This window comes from Triticum dicoccoides, chromosome 6A (genome assembly GCF_002162155.2).
Source record: "Triticum dicoccoides isolate Atlit2015 ecotype Zavitan chromosome 6A, WEW_v2.0, whole genome shotgun sequence".
Lineage (NCBI taxonomy): Eukaryota > Viridiplantae > Streptophyta > Magnoliopsida > Poales > Poaceae > Triticum > Triticum dicoccoides.
In genome coordinates, this window is record NC_041390.1 from 133114203 (window position 1) to 133131245 (window position 17043).

Consider the following 17043-nt stretch of genomic DNA (forward strand, 5'->3'; position numbering starts at 1 on the left):
TGCAATTAGTGACTTTGGAGTGAGTCTTTGTTGCATGTTGAGGGATAGTTTTATGATCCAATTATGTTAGTATTGTTGAGAGGACTTACACTAGTGAAAGTATGAACCCTAGGCCTTGTTTCCTAGCATTGCAATACCGTTTACGCTCACTTTTATCACTTGTTACCTTGCTGTTTTTATAATTTCAGATTACAAATACTATTATCTACTATCCATATTGCACTTGTATCACCATCTCTTCGCCGAACTAGTGCACATATACAATTTACCATTGTATTGGGTGTGTTGGGGACACAAGAGACTCTTTGTTATTTGGTTGCAGGGTTGCTTGAGAGAGACCATCTTCATCCTACGCCTCCTACGGATTGATAAACCTTAGGTCATCCACTTGAGGGAAATTTGCTACTGTCCTACAAACCTCTGCACTTGGAGGCCCAACAACGTCTACAAGAAGAAGGTTGTGTAGTAGACATCAATTATGTTTCCGGTTAATACAATTCTAGCATGAATAATAAACATTTATCATGATATAAGGAAATAAATAATAACTTTATTATTGCCTCTAGGGCATATTTCCTTCACCACTTGATCTCAATATGTTCTTATTTTCTCTAAAAGTATTCGCTTGCTTACTCCAAACAAGTGGGGTCCACACTTATCATTGTGATATAAAGAGAGCTAACAGGGTACAATGTTATTTTTGTCATATAACATGGTCAACGAGTTTGACCTAACAATAACGATGTCTAATGGCATTTCTGAGCAAACATTTAATGGAACAATGGCATTTTTTAGATATCTAATGACATTTTGAGAAAACATCTCACAGAGCGATGGCGTTTTTGAGCAGTAGTAATTTCTAATGGCAAAACTGAGTAGTGAGACACACTAGTGTCATAAATGATAAAAAATCCGGTTTTTTAGGCAATCCGGCAAAGCTTTACTACTATTCATTAGCAATTTTTAGAGGAACTAGTTAAATGTCTGTGTTTGATTCAAATACAACATCCACATGAGCAACTTCATGACCAAGTGAATAATTATTTGATAGAATAATTTTATCAACCAACCAATGATTGAAACACAAATTCAATAGCAATCGTGTTTAAGCAAACTCATTGGCAATCTTCGGATTAGTCAGGTTTGTGCTACACTTGCTATACATAGTGAAAGGTAGTTTCTTATAATTGTCTCCTGCCTTCAATAAAATATGGTACGCCATGATGTACTCTTGAAAAGATTTTTTTTAAAAATTTCTCAAAAAGATTTTTTTAAAAACTTCTCGAAAAGATTTTTTTGAGGGATGAAAATCTTTATTCATTCATTAAATCCCACAGTATGTGGGATACAAAGAGGGTTATGGGGGTGAGTAAGCCACACATGGAGCCCCTGAGCTAAGGAAAGCGAAAATTTAGTTAAACTATGAGCATCACCATTGGAACGATGCTCTTTGAAAACGATGTTACAGTTGAACACAGTCTCTCTTGCTCTGATCTCTTTGATAACCATGCTGTACAGTCCATTGCTATTTTGGAGAAATCTTTCACTATTTGCTTTGCATCGGAGGCCACAACAAAATTGGAGATGGTTAGGTCTTCGGCAAGTGCAAAAGCTTCCCGGCATGCCATGCATTCCTGCAACATCACGTATTCCTTCGACCACCAATGTCGAACTCTCCAGATAGTTGCGTGTACTATCACAACAAACAACCACATCCGTCCCTCTCCTGCGATGTGTTGATACTCCAGCATCGACATGGATTTTGCAAAAAAAACCGGCGAAGCCTTTGGCCTAGCACTGCCCGACGGTACTGAGGTGTGCACTGCTGTCTTCTTTTTTGATGTTGATCCTTGTTTACTTCTAGATCTGCCAAGTGACAGTTGATGAACAAGTGTGTTGCGTGCGGGCTCTGAAAAATGCCCTCGTGTATAGCCTTCCTTTTAGCCGTCCACGTCGCCCAAAGGGTCACCACTATCTTCACAAACGCGTCATGCGATAGTTGTTTAGCACTTGATTCGTACGACTCCCGCAGATGATCAGCCAGCTCCTCATCCATTAAAGCTCATATACATCATCTATATCTATATTTATACCAATATAAAAAGATCCAAAGGGGCAGATCAATTAATCTCGGCCATCAAATCATGTCAATCCAACGACCTAGACTGGTTCAATGTCGAGCGCTCAACACGTTTAGCATGCAATTAATTTCATGATAAATATTGTGCTAATCACATAGTAACATGAAAATAATATCCTACTTATTTATCCGCATGCACTTAATATACTTTCAAATTAACGTGCATTGCACGTACACATTGACTAGTGACATACATCAGTCCAGAAGGGAGTGCCTCTAGAAATCCCTAGCACCACATAGGCCGCATGAGCTTGAGGTAGACATTTTTCGGTGTTCCCTGACTCCAGGAAAATAAGTATGTTCCTATGAAGACTAGCGCCGAAAAGAAATATAAGTGGAAAAATATAGGTGGGTGGTGTACTTATATTTTTTTAGGCAACATCACGAAGCTTTTATTAAGTCGCCACAATGTTTACAGGGACGGATGGTAAATTCCCGGGATGGCCTAACCCAACATGGCGGCCACCACCGAGAGATAAAGCATGCTTCGCTAAGTTGTGAGCTTCAAAGTTTGAGCTCCTAAACTCATGACTGAAATTACAGAAATCAAAAGCTAAAGAACGTTCAACTATCTCATGTATGACTGCTCCATAGCTTGCCAAATTCTCCTTGTGTATGTCCTGCACCACCGTTTTGCAGTCCGATGCCACTTGGATGCGCCTCAGGTAGAGATCATCTGCCGGTGCAAGTGCCTCTCTAATAGCAAGTGCTTCCAAAGTCGAGGGATCCACAATGTATCTAAAAGAGAGAGTAGAGGCTCCCATAAACATACCCCCGTCGTCTCTACAGATCACCTCCATTGTCCCACCGTTTCTGCTTACCGCTGCATCGGCATTAAACTTCGCGTAACTTGATGGTGGTGCAAGCCACCGCGCTGGTCGGGCGCTGGTAGAAGGGGGCAAGGAAGGATGCCTCTGCCAGGTCACTCGTAGTTCAGCCAAATATTTTGATATGAAGCTATTGACAAAGTATGGTGCCTGAAATATATTCTCGTGAATTGCTTTACGCCTCGCATACCAAAGTGCCCAGAGCGTCACCACCAGGCGATCGAAAAGGTCATTCGTCAATATTTCATGTACTGCAAACAACCACTCCTTCGGACCATCCTCCTCGCGCTCAACCATATGCTGGACCAACTCATCCGGTGCCAAAGCCCAAACACTTGTTGCCATCGGACATGCAATGAGGGTGTGTTTCCATGTATCAGTCGCCCCACATAGCGAACAAGTGTCCTCTGTTGCCATATGACGATGTTTGAGGACAGATCCCGTGGGCATGGAATGACGGGCTAGCCGCCACACGAACACCTTTAGTTTGGATGGTACTTGCGTGTGCCAGATCATGGACCACTCCTTGGTGTCTTGATGCTCATAAGATGTACTGTCCTCCTCAGCTAACCAAGCCTCCATGCTGTGTTTCGTTTTTAGAATCATTCGGCAAGCAGAACGAACGCTGAAATTACCTCGAGGCTCTTCATGCCAGGCCCAGAAATCTCCCACCCGGCGAGTGCAAAGCAGGATCCGTAGAATCTCTTCTGCGTCAAAGTGGGTGAACACCGAACGTACCAGGTTTTCATTCCACGTTGCCGATGTTGGATCTATAAGCTGTGCCACTCTCGCCGGAGGGTTCTGAGTTAGAGAGCATATGGGACGCTTAAGACCATCGCGTGAGATCCAGTTGTGCCGCCAAATATCGGTCGTCTCCCCATCACCAATTCTCCTGATGACCCCTTGCGCCAGGATGTCACGACCATCCAAAATCGCCCGCCATATCTGGGATGGGTGCGATCCTAGTTCTGCTTGAAGGAGAGAGCAGTGTGGGAAGTAAACTGCCTTGAGAATTCTGGCGCTGAGTGAGTTGCTATCTGTTAGGGTGCTCCATGCCTGCCTTGTCAGTAGGGCGAGGTTGAAAATCTCCATGTCACGGAAACCTAGGCCCCCCAAGTGCTTCGGCATAGTCATTATGTTCCACGCCACCCAACTGGGCTTTCTCTTTCCAGGCTTGGAACCCCACCAGAATTGTCGAATGATAGACATGATGCCGTCACACAGGCCTCGTGGTAATCTGAAGCACGCCATGGAGTAAACTGGTATAGCTTGTGCAACAGATTTGATCAAAACTTCTTTACCAGCAGCAGAAAGTAACTTCTCCATCCACCACTTAATCTTCTCCCACACTCGGTCCCGAAGATATTTGAACGTACCGTTTTTAGAGTGGCCAACATCTGTAGGCATTCCTAGGTAGCGTTCACTCAAAGACTCGTTCTGTACTTGCAAATTGTTCTTGACAACTTCTCATGTCTGTATTGGGCAACCCTTGCTGAAGAAAATAGAGAATTTTTCATTGTTGATCCGTTGTCCAGAAGCAGAACAATAAGTATCAAGAAGGTTTGATACCATAGTTGAGCTCTCCCCACTTGCCTTAAATAACAACATGCTATCTGCAAACAAGAGGTGGTTGACGGTGGGAGCCGAGGGAGCCACCTGAATACCTGTAAGAGACGACTGTGAACTTGATTTAAGGAGACACGAAAGGCCCTCTGCTGCAATCAAGAACAAGTAGGGGGAGATTGGATCTCCCTGCCGGATACCACAAGTGGGTATAAAAGAGTCAAGCTTCTCGCCATTAAAACAAACAGAAAAGGAGACTAAAGAGACCATGCCCATGACCACATTTATCCAATGTAGGTCAAAACCCAGTTTAGTCATGATACCTTTTCGGCGTTATCTTAATGAACAGCCCAGTTGGTTCCAAGCCCATAATTGCTTTGCGAATCAACCTGTGGTTGAGTTGGTTAGGTGGATAGTGGTATCCCCAACCCACCAGGGTTCAAATCCTGGTGCTCGCATTATTCCTGGATTTATTTCAGGATTTTCGGCGATACGCTTTCAGCGGAAGGAGATGTTCCCGTCGACGACGAGGCGCCTACGCTGACTTCGTAAATCTCAAGATGATATGTCGACTCAGTCTTTCGGAGGTGCTCATAGAGGTAGGGTGTGTGTGTGTGCGTTCATAGGGATGAGTGTATGCGTGTGTATATGAGCGCTTGTGTCTGTACTGATGTTTAAAAAAAAAGCCCATAATTGCTTTTTTTTAAGGGGCAGCCCATATATCTGAGTGCAGGACATATTAAGCCCCGATTGGGCCAGACTTTGAAGCCCATCACAAATCGACCACATGACCGCCGCTTCTCCCTGTTCCCTTCCCTCCTCCCCGCACTTCCCGTCACTGCCGCCAATCCGCCACCGCCCACCGCCCACCGCCCACCGACCACCGCCCTCGAGAGGGAAAAGCCTCGGCTCACACAGCCGTCCAGACCCAGTATTCTACACCAAAATCCCAGGTAAATTGGCTTCGTCTCCCCGCTCTGCGGCGATGGAAGGAGGAGGAGGTGCAGAGCACCGCGAATTCCATCGCCACGGCCTCGCGCAGCCGCCTCGCCCTTCTCCGGCATCTCGCGATCCATGGCAGGTTCGAGACACCCCCACCTCCTTGGCTCCGCCCTAGCCTCTCCCTCGTAGCTCTACTGGATTCGCTCCGCTTACACCGTGCGATGGCAGAGGCGAATTGGGGCGTCGTTTGGTGTATTCTGATGGCGATTCGTACGGTTCAGGTTCGTGAGAGCCGGTGATTGATTCGGCGCTGTTTGTGGTTCCGTCCCGGCATTTTTGTGCGCCTCTGCCTACGAAGTGAGGCTTCGTGTGGTTTGTTTTCGGGGCAGTAGAGTTGCGTGTGGCTTCGTTATGATCATTTGATTGATAGCTTTGATTAGTCACCTCCTGAGTCGGGGTTTGTTCATCATCGTTTGATACGAAGCGAGTTTTTTTGTCGAATTGGTAGGCATGTGCGGGAGCAGTTACCTGTTCTGTATTACGTTTGGAGCCTGTTTCTGCAATCTGAGCTATCAAGTGTCCGATCATCATCTACAATCTGAGCAGTTATTACCTGTTCATGCCGTGCTCTGTAGATTCCCGAGTCAATTGCAATATCTTACACACAGCTCTGATCAAATTTTTGGAATGTATACATGTGGATCTCTATTGCAGTTGTCTCATATTGAATCCTGTTTGCATAGCTGTTGCGCTATGTTTATGTCGCTGGGTTGTTGTGGTAATTTTATTTTTTACCGAATCACCTCAACAGCCTTCCGTTTTGCCTTGAATCGGTGAATCCATTTGATGCCAACTGCCCAATCATGTCTCACTGTAGAGTTCATGCGCTGATAGTAGCCACCAATATCAGTTAAAATGAATGTTTCAGGGAATGTAACTACTCTGGTAATATCAGTTAAAATGCTTAATAAGAAATATTGTCCACGTCTGTGTGATCCATGCTGTTGAAAGACATGGCCATCAAATAGCTTGTTCACCCAACTAAAGTTCTAATTATCATTCCAAATGGTGTATGAATATTTGATTCTTCTAGAAAACAAACAACTGTTTGACCGAAGAAAACGAATAATTCCATTTCTGTTTTTCTATCTTACGATCAGGAATGTTTCATTCTATTTGATTGAGAAATAGTTATTGAAATCTTGCCATTATTTCAGACGTTTGTTGGAACAGACAGATTAGTCAACAAAGAAAAATTAAGTGGCGGAGAATCTTCCTAAAATGAAATCAAGACGATGAGATAAGCATGGAGATTTAATGTGGTTTGTTGGAGATGCTTAAGGTAGGAGATGAAGGACAGTTGGAAGGGGATAATGGAGGACAATTATAGCTTCACTAGAGCCTGGGGCGGAGAGGTGGGGGCCGTCTCTGCAGGTTCGCAGTGCAGCTGGGCCAAACATCGCTTACAGTTTAAGCTGTAGCCTGTTATGAAGTAAAAGCTGCGGAGGTACAGTTTCGGCCACTGTGTGCGGGAAGATGAGAGGTCAAGGTACGGGATTTATTTGATCACTCTAGTTTTTCTTTTTCAACTTAATAATTCTGTGGATCCCTGTGTATTTATTTGAATCCTGTATGTTTACGTAGGATTTTATGCTGCACTGATATTTTATATGCACTGATCTACGGCCGCTATCTCCTGTTTATTATCTACTTCACATAGGTTATATATATGATCTTGTTTCCACTTGTTGGTGCTTGTATAGATATTTTCATTGGATCCTTGTGTCATATTTAGTCTGTCTATTTGGCAGTTGGCACTTGCTATTCGCTAATATAGGAAGGTAATCAGATAACCATAAAATACGAAGTCATACAAAATGATCAGAAATCAGAAGCTGCCATGTTGTTGTTGTTACAAGCTAGCCTATGCTTGGAGAGACAAGCCTGCAGTGTGGCATTAACACTGCAAGATTGAGTGGTGGTTTGGAAAATCTAAGCGTCTTGGGGATAGATTTATTGTACCATGGTTGGGTTGTGTCATAAGGATGAAAATCAGCGATAATGACCAAACATTCGTAAGATGAGACTTTTCGAACTGGATAAATCACATTCAAATGCTCAGATCTGTAAATTGTGAATTTTAATATATTTATTAAAGCCAGCACTTATTCACCCAAAGAAAGCGATGTTGGTGAAGACTTTAAACGGTGGACCGCAAACGAACGTGGCAACCTCATCCTACTGTGTGTGTCCTCTCGTTGTACTAGAGTCTAGATGAGTCTTGTACCTCTTCTGCATACATCATATCAACAAAAGTTGATTTTGCTCGAATCAAGCTTAGGGGGTGTTTGGTTCAGGGACTTTTTAGTCCCAGAGACTAGAAAAAGTCCCTAAAAAGTCCCTAGAAACCAAACAGGAGGGACTTTTTCTACAGGGACTAGAAAAAGACTCTATTGGAGAGTCTTTTTTGATTAGTCCTGGGACTGGAAAAAGTCCTAGGACTTCTAAACCAAACACCACCTTATATGTCAGCAAAGACCATTTAGCTCAGGAGCTGACACCACATAAATTTATTCTGCGTAAATCAACCTGACCGTAGATTGTCCTGCTGGTATTTGCATTGTTCAATAGTCTCTAAGGTTAACCACTCCCTCTTGCAAGTAATAGTAAAGTTGGTCCCATGGGCCCATGCAAGTCAAGGTAGTTTGTGAGTTTATTTGAGACATCAGGTCCTCCAAGTAGTTGTTTCTTTGATTCTAGAACAGTGCATGGTGCAGTTAACCAGCTAGCAGACCCTCTCGTGAATCACTGCTGATCTGGTCGAGTGCCAGAACGCAGCAATGAATCCATACCATAGAATCACGGAGGGGAGGGGTCGGACATTCATGTAGGTCCTGCGAGAAATTATGGTGTGGCGCACCAAGCTTGACTTTGACAACTTGTCTGTGCAGCAGTAGCAATTGGCACATGTAGGTTCCACGGGGCACTCAGCGAGATTCAATCTTAACGTGACATTTAGGCCGACCTTTTATTATGGATCGCTGGTGAGTGTCCTTCCCATGCTCCTCTTGCCGGTGGTCCTAGCTTGTTGCGGATAGCCGTTCAGTTCCATGTCAAAACGGTCGTCTTCTGAAATGCAGGGGGGAAGAATCGTAAAAGTTTCGGGTGTCAACAAATTGTGTCGCTGCGGAAAAGAGGGATCAGACCAAAGCAGTGGCCTTGGTAGGGCAAGGTAATGCTGGTTTTCCTTTGGTTAACAGTGCCTCATGTTTCACTGTCAGTTACATCACTTATCCTGCTAGCTCCATTGTTTTCAAGATCTGTCTGGTCAGTCGGCCGGCCACGCTGATCTTACAAGCTACTAGATGCTTTGTTCTCTTATCTTTTGCTTTACCGACTACGATGGGGAAAAGAGCTATCACAACATGACATTGCATCTATTCTCTTCGGGAAAGAGATTGCCTAGGTGTCAAAGGATGTGTGGTTATTCTGTAGCACAAAAAAATACTGTACCTGGATGACTCTGAATTCTTCTAACGGCTCTCGACCAGTAGATTGGTCCGGCATCGCCTTCAATGGTCTATCTAAATGCTGGCTGGCCTGCAAGTGCCATCCCAGTCACATCTGCAACACCTTTGCAGTCACAGGTTACACGACATGCAAGTGGTCGAACCCACCAGTGCGAGGAAGCTATATGTCTATTTCCGGAGTATAAAACTATTCCAGATACAAAAAATTCTGAAGGATAGACACAACTAGCTTCTGCACTGCCTCACATGTGGTTTAAGATGTTCCTGGTACTGAACACGAGATGCATGCATCACTGTTTCACAACAGTGCTCACTACATAGATTCTAATTAAATGGGACTGTGATTTGTTTTGCTACAGGATAGCTGCATCAAGACATGCAGTCTCGTCTAGTATATGCTTGACTTGTCACGTCCTTCCTGCTTTCCTAATTGTTTAACTCTTGCTACTGCTATGGTGTGTTATCCGTGTTCATATTACACTGTTGGGTGTGGCTAGGTCTTAGTCGACCCAGACTTAAGCAAGTCTAAGTCAGTGGCATAAAATAAAAAATAAAAAATAAAAATAAAATTTGCACGGATCTTCACGTAAGATCCCGCAAATATAGCATCGATTGAGACTTGTTAAGTCTTAGTCGATTGAGATTTAGCAATCCCCTGCACTGTTGTATAATGAGTTCAAACGAGTAGGCTCCATTTGGTATTGTAGCAGAGTTGATAGATAGTTACAGAATTTCCTTCACAGAACCTTGTGAGGTTTTTTAGTTTAAATGGTTATTAATGTATGGTCGCATGTTGTCACAACTGTTCTGGGACGCACCATAGCAGCGCTGGTGGGTGCAAGCTGTTGATACCTATAGTAGTTGGAACCACAAATAAAATAATTTCTTTGTGGTGAAGACACGCTAAATAGTTTTACCTTTCTATGCGTGGTGTGTAATTTTAGAGGGAAAATCAAATTTGCGTGTAAATCGATCAATACTCTAGCAGTGACTTTAATTTTCACTTTTTTCAGTTCTGCCCAATAACTTTTAGTCGTTGCATTTTTCTTTTTGCCCGAATGTTAGTTTCATTCCCACGTAAAACTGGGAATGGAGACTAGGGGTCGTTGATTGCATTACACCATGGTTTCAGGAGAAAAATGGATTGTTATGGAGACTCTGGCCTCGTAACAAAATTCTCTTAGGGGCTCGAAAGAATATTTTGCAGTACTGAAATCCCAGAAGTTTGATATGCCTTGCCATTTTAAAGGAGCTATAGAGCTTCTAAGAGACTAGAATCAGTGTAAACAATAATATTCCTTCGAAATGCTGGAAAGTTAATCGATTGGATTTTTCTTATAGGTGGCTTTGGTATACAAAACCAATCGAAGTAGATGGACTGTGAATTCCGTAGTATTTGTTATTTAAGATTTATTTGCTTGCTAATACATACTTCAAATTTCCATCTAAATTATCCAATAGTTCTGAAATCTTCTTTTGATATAATTAGGTGTGATATTCACATTGGTATTATCCTCGATGACACAAAGGTTCATGCCCAAGCACCCATATTTTAATGGTTTATAGTCGGGATATTTTCTTGAGTTGGGATTTGCATCTCCCAGGTATGTAAATTATTTGACCTTTACTTCGTATTATTTACTTACTATTATCAAGAATTACTCATGCAATATGCTGTTTTGAAAATTCTGCATAAAGTTTATGTGGTAAATAAGAGAAAATAATATTTTGGAAAGAATTACTTGTACACTTAGATGTTTAGTTCGATGTCTATTTTAAAAAGGCATAAGCTGAATATCTTTTTGAACAATCAGGTGAGGCTAGTTTCCCTCTTATTTTTAGAACAACAGGGCTGCTATACATCATCATCATGTTCTGTCTGTCGGAAAATAAAGTGTAGTTGAGACTAAGTGAAAAGTGAAAACTCCAAGTTATCAAAGTAAATACAAGAACCAAAAACCCTCGTATGAAGGAAAACAGTCAAGGAGTACTAGCTATTTAAAATTTACAATAAAGGCACAGTGCAGATGAGATGAGATCGAACTCAGATTTGTCAGCTCAGATGCAGCTATGGGAGATGTCACCCTTGTACTTGTTTGCTTATGTGTAGATAAGAATACGATCCTAGTACCTGGCATCTGTCAGTGTCTAGCTACTACTGTTCATAACGAAATGTCATAGTACGTCCACAACCCAACCAACAGAAAATTGACACGTGCTTGTACATCCAAATATCCAATCTAAAGAATGGCTGGGCTGAATCTGATGTAACCTTTTCAAAGTTTGCTCTGACGTCTATAGTGTACATGAGCAACTTGTTCTTTTCTATGCATATGGGAGAAGATTCATTGAAAGTACTCTAGTAACAAGAGAGAATCTCTATACTTTGGAGCTAGTATATTCAGATGCGGTGTGATCTTGTTGCCTGTCGCACTCGGTAGTACTCAAAGTATTCAGGTTTAGTATGGTGTTACATTGAAGCTTATAGAATTAAGGGCCTGTTTGGTTCAAATACTAAGTATGGCAATGTTTGTCATTTTTCTTTCAAATACATATCTAAACTTAATCCATTCTCTCCGGGGAAGCCAGTTCAGTTCCTTTCTGGTAGCAAGAGATCGGTAAAGATCAAATCTGTTTATCAAAGTGCTTCTCTAATTGCTCAAGACATCTCTTTTCAACTGAGGAACAATCCAATGTCATTTCGTTCCTCTCGGCTATATATTCGTACGCATTTCTAACTATTCTTTTGAAACGGTCAAAATCGGTGCCACACTTGATATAATTTTGTCACACTTTTCCAAGTCAATGGCACATAGGACCTATATTTGAATGGTCAAACTTGCCTATCTTGTGTTGTGGCAAAGTGTGGCAACCTTACTATGTGTACCAACCAAACCCGTGTTTTGGAACTTAAGACATTTAATGCAATATTTGATGCATGTGGGGAGTGGTCACAATCATAGTAGCCTGGTTCGAGGCGCAACGGTCTATTCCCTAATCCGGGGTCGATAGACAGTGGTGAGTTCATGGAGGTTTACCAGGCAATCTAATCCGTGAAAGATTTTGGACTTTGTTCATCTAACTTCCGATCATCAAGCTGTTGCATGACCCTCTTCCGCCACTGCTAGTACGCCGACTAGAAGGTCTCGTGATGCCCTACCCTACTCCGATGCTTTCACCATCGTTGGCCATGGCTTGGTTGCTTGGTAGTAAGGAATAGGGAAGGCATGTCTTTAGGAGGGAGCAGCGGCCCAACGGAAGGGCGCTGGAGTTCTTGGAACCATGAGCTCCGGCGCACCGCGTGGGAGATTATAAAACGAAGCCATGTTTTGTTGGAGCTTTAGGGGAAGACGTCTGGGGAAAGTTTCGAGTAATGATTCCTGTGAAGATAATCGGAATGAGGAGATTGCCATCTTAGTGTGTTGTGCTAGATTTGTAAATGTGAAGTTTCTGGCGTTTTTCCCTCTAAGCGGTATTAGGAAAGAATCACAAGAAAATAATTTTCTTTTGAAGTAAAACAACTGAATCTTTCCCTCCATGTCATGTTTTGTTACGGGTCATCGACCCAAACTTATCGGAATGGGGATCGCGATCCATGTCTCAAAATGACGTCAGAGAGGTATGCCCTACGTCACACCTCGCCCCGGAGGTGTGGTGACCCATGCCTCCGTTCCTCGACCCGGGCGACACGGTTTCCTGGCAACTATGGTCGCAACACGCGATGTAGTGACATCAGTTGTATCTAAAACATGCCAACTAGGCAAACATGTACTACCAACTGTTGACAAAAAAGAGATATGTTGTATTTTAACCTTAGACACGACTCGTATAATGGAACCAGAGTCAAATTATACCCTTTTTATCTCATAGAACATATTGAATTATAACTCATTTAGCTATAATAAGAATTCACTCTACCATTTCCAGAATATAAGAAGTAAATTTTGTCCTAAATCAACCCTTGTAAAGTTTTATTAAGTATATATATATTTTTTACAACATTACGGTATCGAATACTCACTCATGTTTTTACTCTGCAAATCAGGCCTCGTGAGGACAAGCCTGTAACCAATAATTAATTAGTCTACTAGTATGTAATATATGACATAAAATTGGTGCCATTAGATTCGTATTCGTAAGTATCTTTATGATTATGATTTTGTATCACAAAAGTTACATATTAATAATGTAATTGTTGGTCAAAGGTTTGTCCTAACAAGACCTAATAATATTCGGAGTAAAAAACTGAGACTAATACATTATGAATGACCTATTTCATGGCTTAATATATGGCATTATATTTTGGGATGGAGAGCGTACAAGCTACCATAAGAGTTTTTTTTTTTGAAAAGCTACAAGAAGAGTTGTATATCTGCATATATCAATTGTTCATATGACCTGGCTTAAGATATAATCCACCGAACTGCCATAAGCTGCTGAAATCACGCTGGTTTTTTAAGAGGGTATTTGGATTAAATGTTCCCATTTCTTTGTGAGCAATTAAATTTTTTAAATCAACTTGTTGTGCTCCGAAACATCCAGACAGACGTTACTGTCCATAGGCAGGGAGGTCGTTGACAATAACCCAATCTCAAGGGTATGATTGTAAGTTTCAAATTACCAAGAGACATTGCTGTACTGCGGCCAATCTACCCGCCATCGCGCACCGCCCAGGACGAGGCTCCAAGCCCTCTGGGAGGCCGGACAGCAAGGCCCCACGCACCTGTGGCTACTCACACCTAGCCACGTAAAGGGTTGGGGCTCGTGGGCCCACCGTTAGCACGGCCAATCAAGGCTCGACAACGCCGTTTCTAATCTATCCGACACGGCCCGCTGTTTACGATTACCACTGCCGAGGGTCACCTCGAGAACGAGACGCAGAGAAAATAGGAGAAAAAGGCGATTATGCCTTTTCGTTTCTATATATTTCTAGGTGATTTTTCTTGCCCTCACACTGCTTCTTTTTCTTTTTACTTTTCCCGGCCGGATTCTTTACTGGAAAGAGGGAAGACCAGGGCGTACGCATGCCACCTTTCGCGGCCGTGGGGGTTGAAAATGGCTGCTCCTATTGGATGATGGGAAAAGGTACCACAAGATAACGTCTTGGGGCCTACCGCCGGCGACCACATCGCATCGGGGCATGCCTTCGGTACCACACGCACCGATGACTGCCAGTAATCACTAAGCAGTGCATTAAGGTAACCTCTCTGTCTCTGTCTCTCTCTCTCTCTCTCTCTCTCTCTCTCTCATTAATATTTTTTTGTAAAAATGATGAAAGCGAATTTCTGTCCTTTTAAGGATGTAACATCAGCTCATTAATTAAGGTAATATCCTAGAGCTTTTGAAAGAACAATTTTCTAAGCCTTCTTTAACCATGTTCTTTAATAGTATAGATCGTAATCAAACTGGTCAGTAGTGACTAAGACTAAACATGGGATGGACTAGGTGCAGTGGTAGATCTTGAAAGTGCTCTTTTGACTTGCTACACTCAACTACCTCTTATTTTTTGTCCAATTAGATTTCTGATCTTTAGGCGTCCTTGAAGATTCACATGCCTCTGTGCCATCTCCGGCAAGCTTGCATGCGTCTCTACCACTCTAGTTCTATTTTCGAAAATCATGAGTACCTCCGGTCTCTCCCCACCGCCCACCAACGAATGACAATTTATTTAGGGCCGGCGGTAGTTTTTTTTTTTTTGCGAATAGGGCCGGCGGTAGTTTTAGTGGACAATCGAGAAGGCCCAAGAGCCTTGACGTTGGCACTTGAAAATTTTCTGATACACCAAATTAGATCAATGTGGTCATGTTTGTATCGGTTTTTGCCTGGTTTTCTGTGAGTTAACTAACAATTTTCTTCTTGATTAATGTGTGAGGTCCATTTCAAAGAATAATAATTAGGTCAACATGCCTGAAAATTTGACTTAAATCCAATATATTCTTTACCTGATCGTTTGTGTACAAATCCTACTTATAAAGAAAAGAGAATCAACATGTTAACTCGGGAGGTGGCCGTGTTTTTCTTTTTTTTTTATCAGTTTTTTCATGAGATTCCTTTTTATATCTTTGCCGATGATAGCCACTGAAGTTTGTGTCTCTAGTCGCCGGGATTTATAGAAGAGGGAGTATGTCAACTTAAGAGGGAGGCCGGGGGTGAGAAGTGAACTTCTTGCTTCCTTTAAATCTCGTTGTGAGGGTACACAGTGAAGGCTATGCCTTTCTTCATATTTATGCTGGCAAATCTCTCGTTTTTTATTCAAGTTCTTAGATTTTTATGAATGGTTTTTTGTACATGATGTGGGGCCATGTATTAATATGTATAAGAGAGGGATTGTGATGGGTAATAATGGCATCAGCGCATAGTTAATTAAGTCAACATCGGTCCATGAACTATGTGACAAGGGTATATGTTGAATATTGAATATCCAAGCACTCAAGACATGTAAAAAGAATATGTGGCGTATTTATTTGATCTTTGGACACATCTGGACAGTATAGTTGCATTGCATCACCTTTCAGCTGTGTATGTGGGTTGCTAGCATTATTGGTATTCTTGCTCAATCCATTATGAATTATCTCCGTCTCTGTTATGTATTACTGCCATTGTGTTGATAGCTGATTAGTCTGCCTGATGTCTTCTTACACATATGATGTAGGACGGTCGATGCCGGCAGTTTCTTGTGTGTAATATATATACAAAACAGGCAGGGGGCAGCAAAAGCCATAGACAGCGGAGGGACCACCATGGATGGTGTTCATGGATGCTGGACAGTTGCAGATAACTCACCTATCCTTTTATTCTATGGTATACACGATAGCCAGCTAGGATATCATGAGATCAAACCAGATACTCTTGGCTGTGTGAATTGGCTGGCAGAGAGTAGCTTGATCTATCCAGATTTAATTCCCAAGAGACAAAAAAAAAGAAACTATGGTCATTAAAACTTAAAATGGACTGAAGACATAAAATTATAAAGCCTCGTTTGAGATACTAGCTATAGTTTTGACGTACTATGAACAGTGCTAGGTTTAATTCGTTTTAGGTGGGATATTTGTACTATGTACGACTGCCAAAAGAATATAATATTATGGACAGTTAAGTAAAGATGCATACTGTAGTGTCAACTGTTGCTGATTGGAACTACTACTCCTTGGCAGCCGCAGCATGGGTACTACTCCCGGTAGTACTTAAATCCATGGGAGGGCTCAGCACTGGAGGTACGACCACCTATCCCATCCATCTCCTCTGCTCCAAAACCAAGCACCAAGAGCCCTTTCTCTCATCACCTCTCCTTTCAATTCCAGTACGGCGGCCGCTCACCGGATCCAAGAAGAAAAAACCTCTCCCATTTCCTGTTGTGTTCGGAGGTTTTATTTGGGTTTCCTTTTGGATTTTTTGGGTTGTTTGATACTTTTGTGGCGGAATTTGTTCTTCGGCTGTGCAATCTGCGAAGTAATGTTAGCTCCTGGTGTGGGGAGGCCCTCGAGAGATTGACAGAAGAGAGTGAGCACACGGCGTGATGCCGGCATAACATGTATGCCGTCTTCGCCGCGTGCTCACTCCTCTTTCTGTCAGCCTCTTTCTATCAGGAGTTTACGTTACATTCAGATCCACTGGTGGGTATGTAGAACTAATTCGACTCAATTTCAATTCAATAGTTCATAATTTTCCACACAAAAAGGAAGGTTAACCCCTGCTTATGAGAGGAACTCAGCCACAAAAGAAAGGCAGAACACGCATGCGACATGTACTCTGGCTTTTCTCCGACTTTACCATGCCACTTCCTTATCTCTTTAGATGTGTGCGCACGCAAAAAAATGAAGTAAAAAAAATGCTCTGTTGTTTTGATCTTTTCAGTCAAGTTGCTCCTGGGAACTACTACCGAGGAGAGTGATACGGATGCTAGTGGTAATTGTAAGGAGTGGCAGCTGTAGGCGCTTGTAGTACTGGAATAAATGATTGGATTTGTTACTTGTTTTTTTCATCCCCAAATTGTTTTATCTTCTCTCTTTGCAGTTGTACTCGCCTTGGGAGCTGAATCATG

At 42.4% G+C, this 17043-nt stretch overlaps 1 long non-coding RNA gene across 5 annotated transcripts; it reads left to right on the plus strand.

Moving 5' to 3' along the window:
* Positions 1–5396: 5396 nt before the first annotated feature.
* LOC119316259 lies at positions 5397–16959 on the plus strand. 5 transcript variants are annotated; one of them, XR_005152839.1, is made up of 9 exons: positions 5397–5611; positions 6690–7021; positions 8424–8516; positions 8613–8704; positions 10492–10606; positions 14006–14200; positions 15655–15803; positions 16157–16216; positions 16304–16959. It is a non-coding gene; the product is annotated as an uncharacterized LOC119316259 (long non-coding RNA). The 5 variants fall into 5 exon arrangements; XR_005152838.1 differs by having other exon boundaries at positions 15655–16216; XR_005152837.1 differs by having other exon boundaries at positions 16157–16959.
* Positions 16960–17043: the final 84 nt, after the last annotated feature.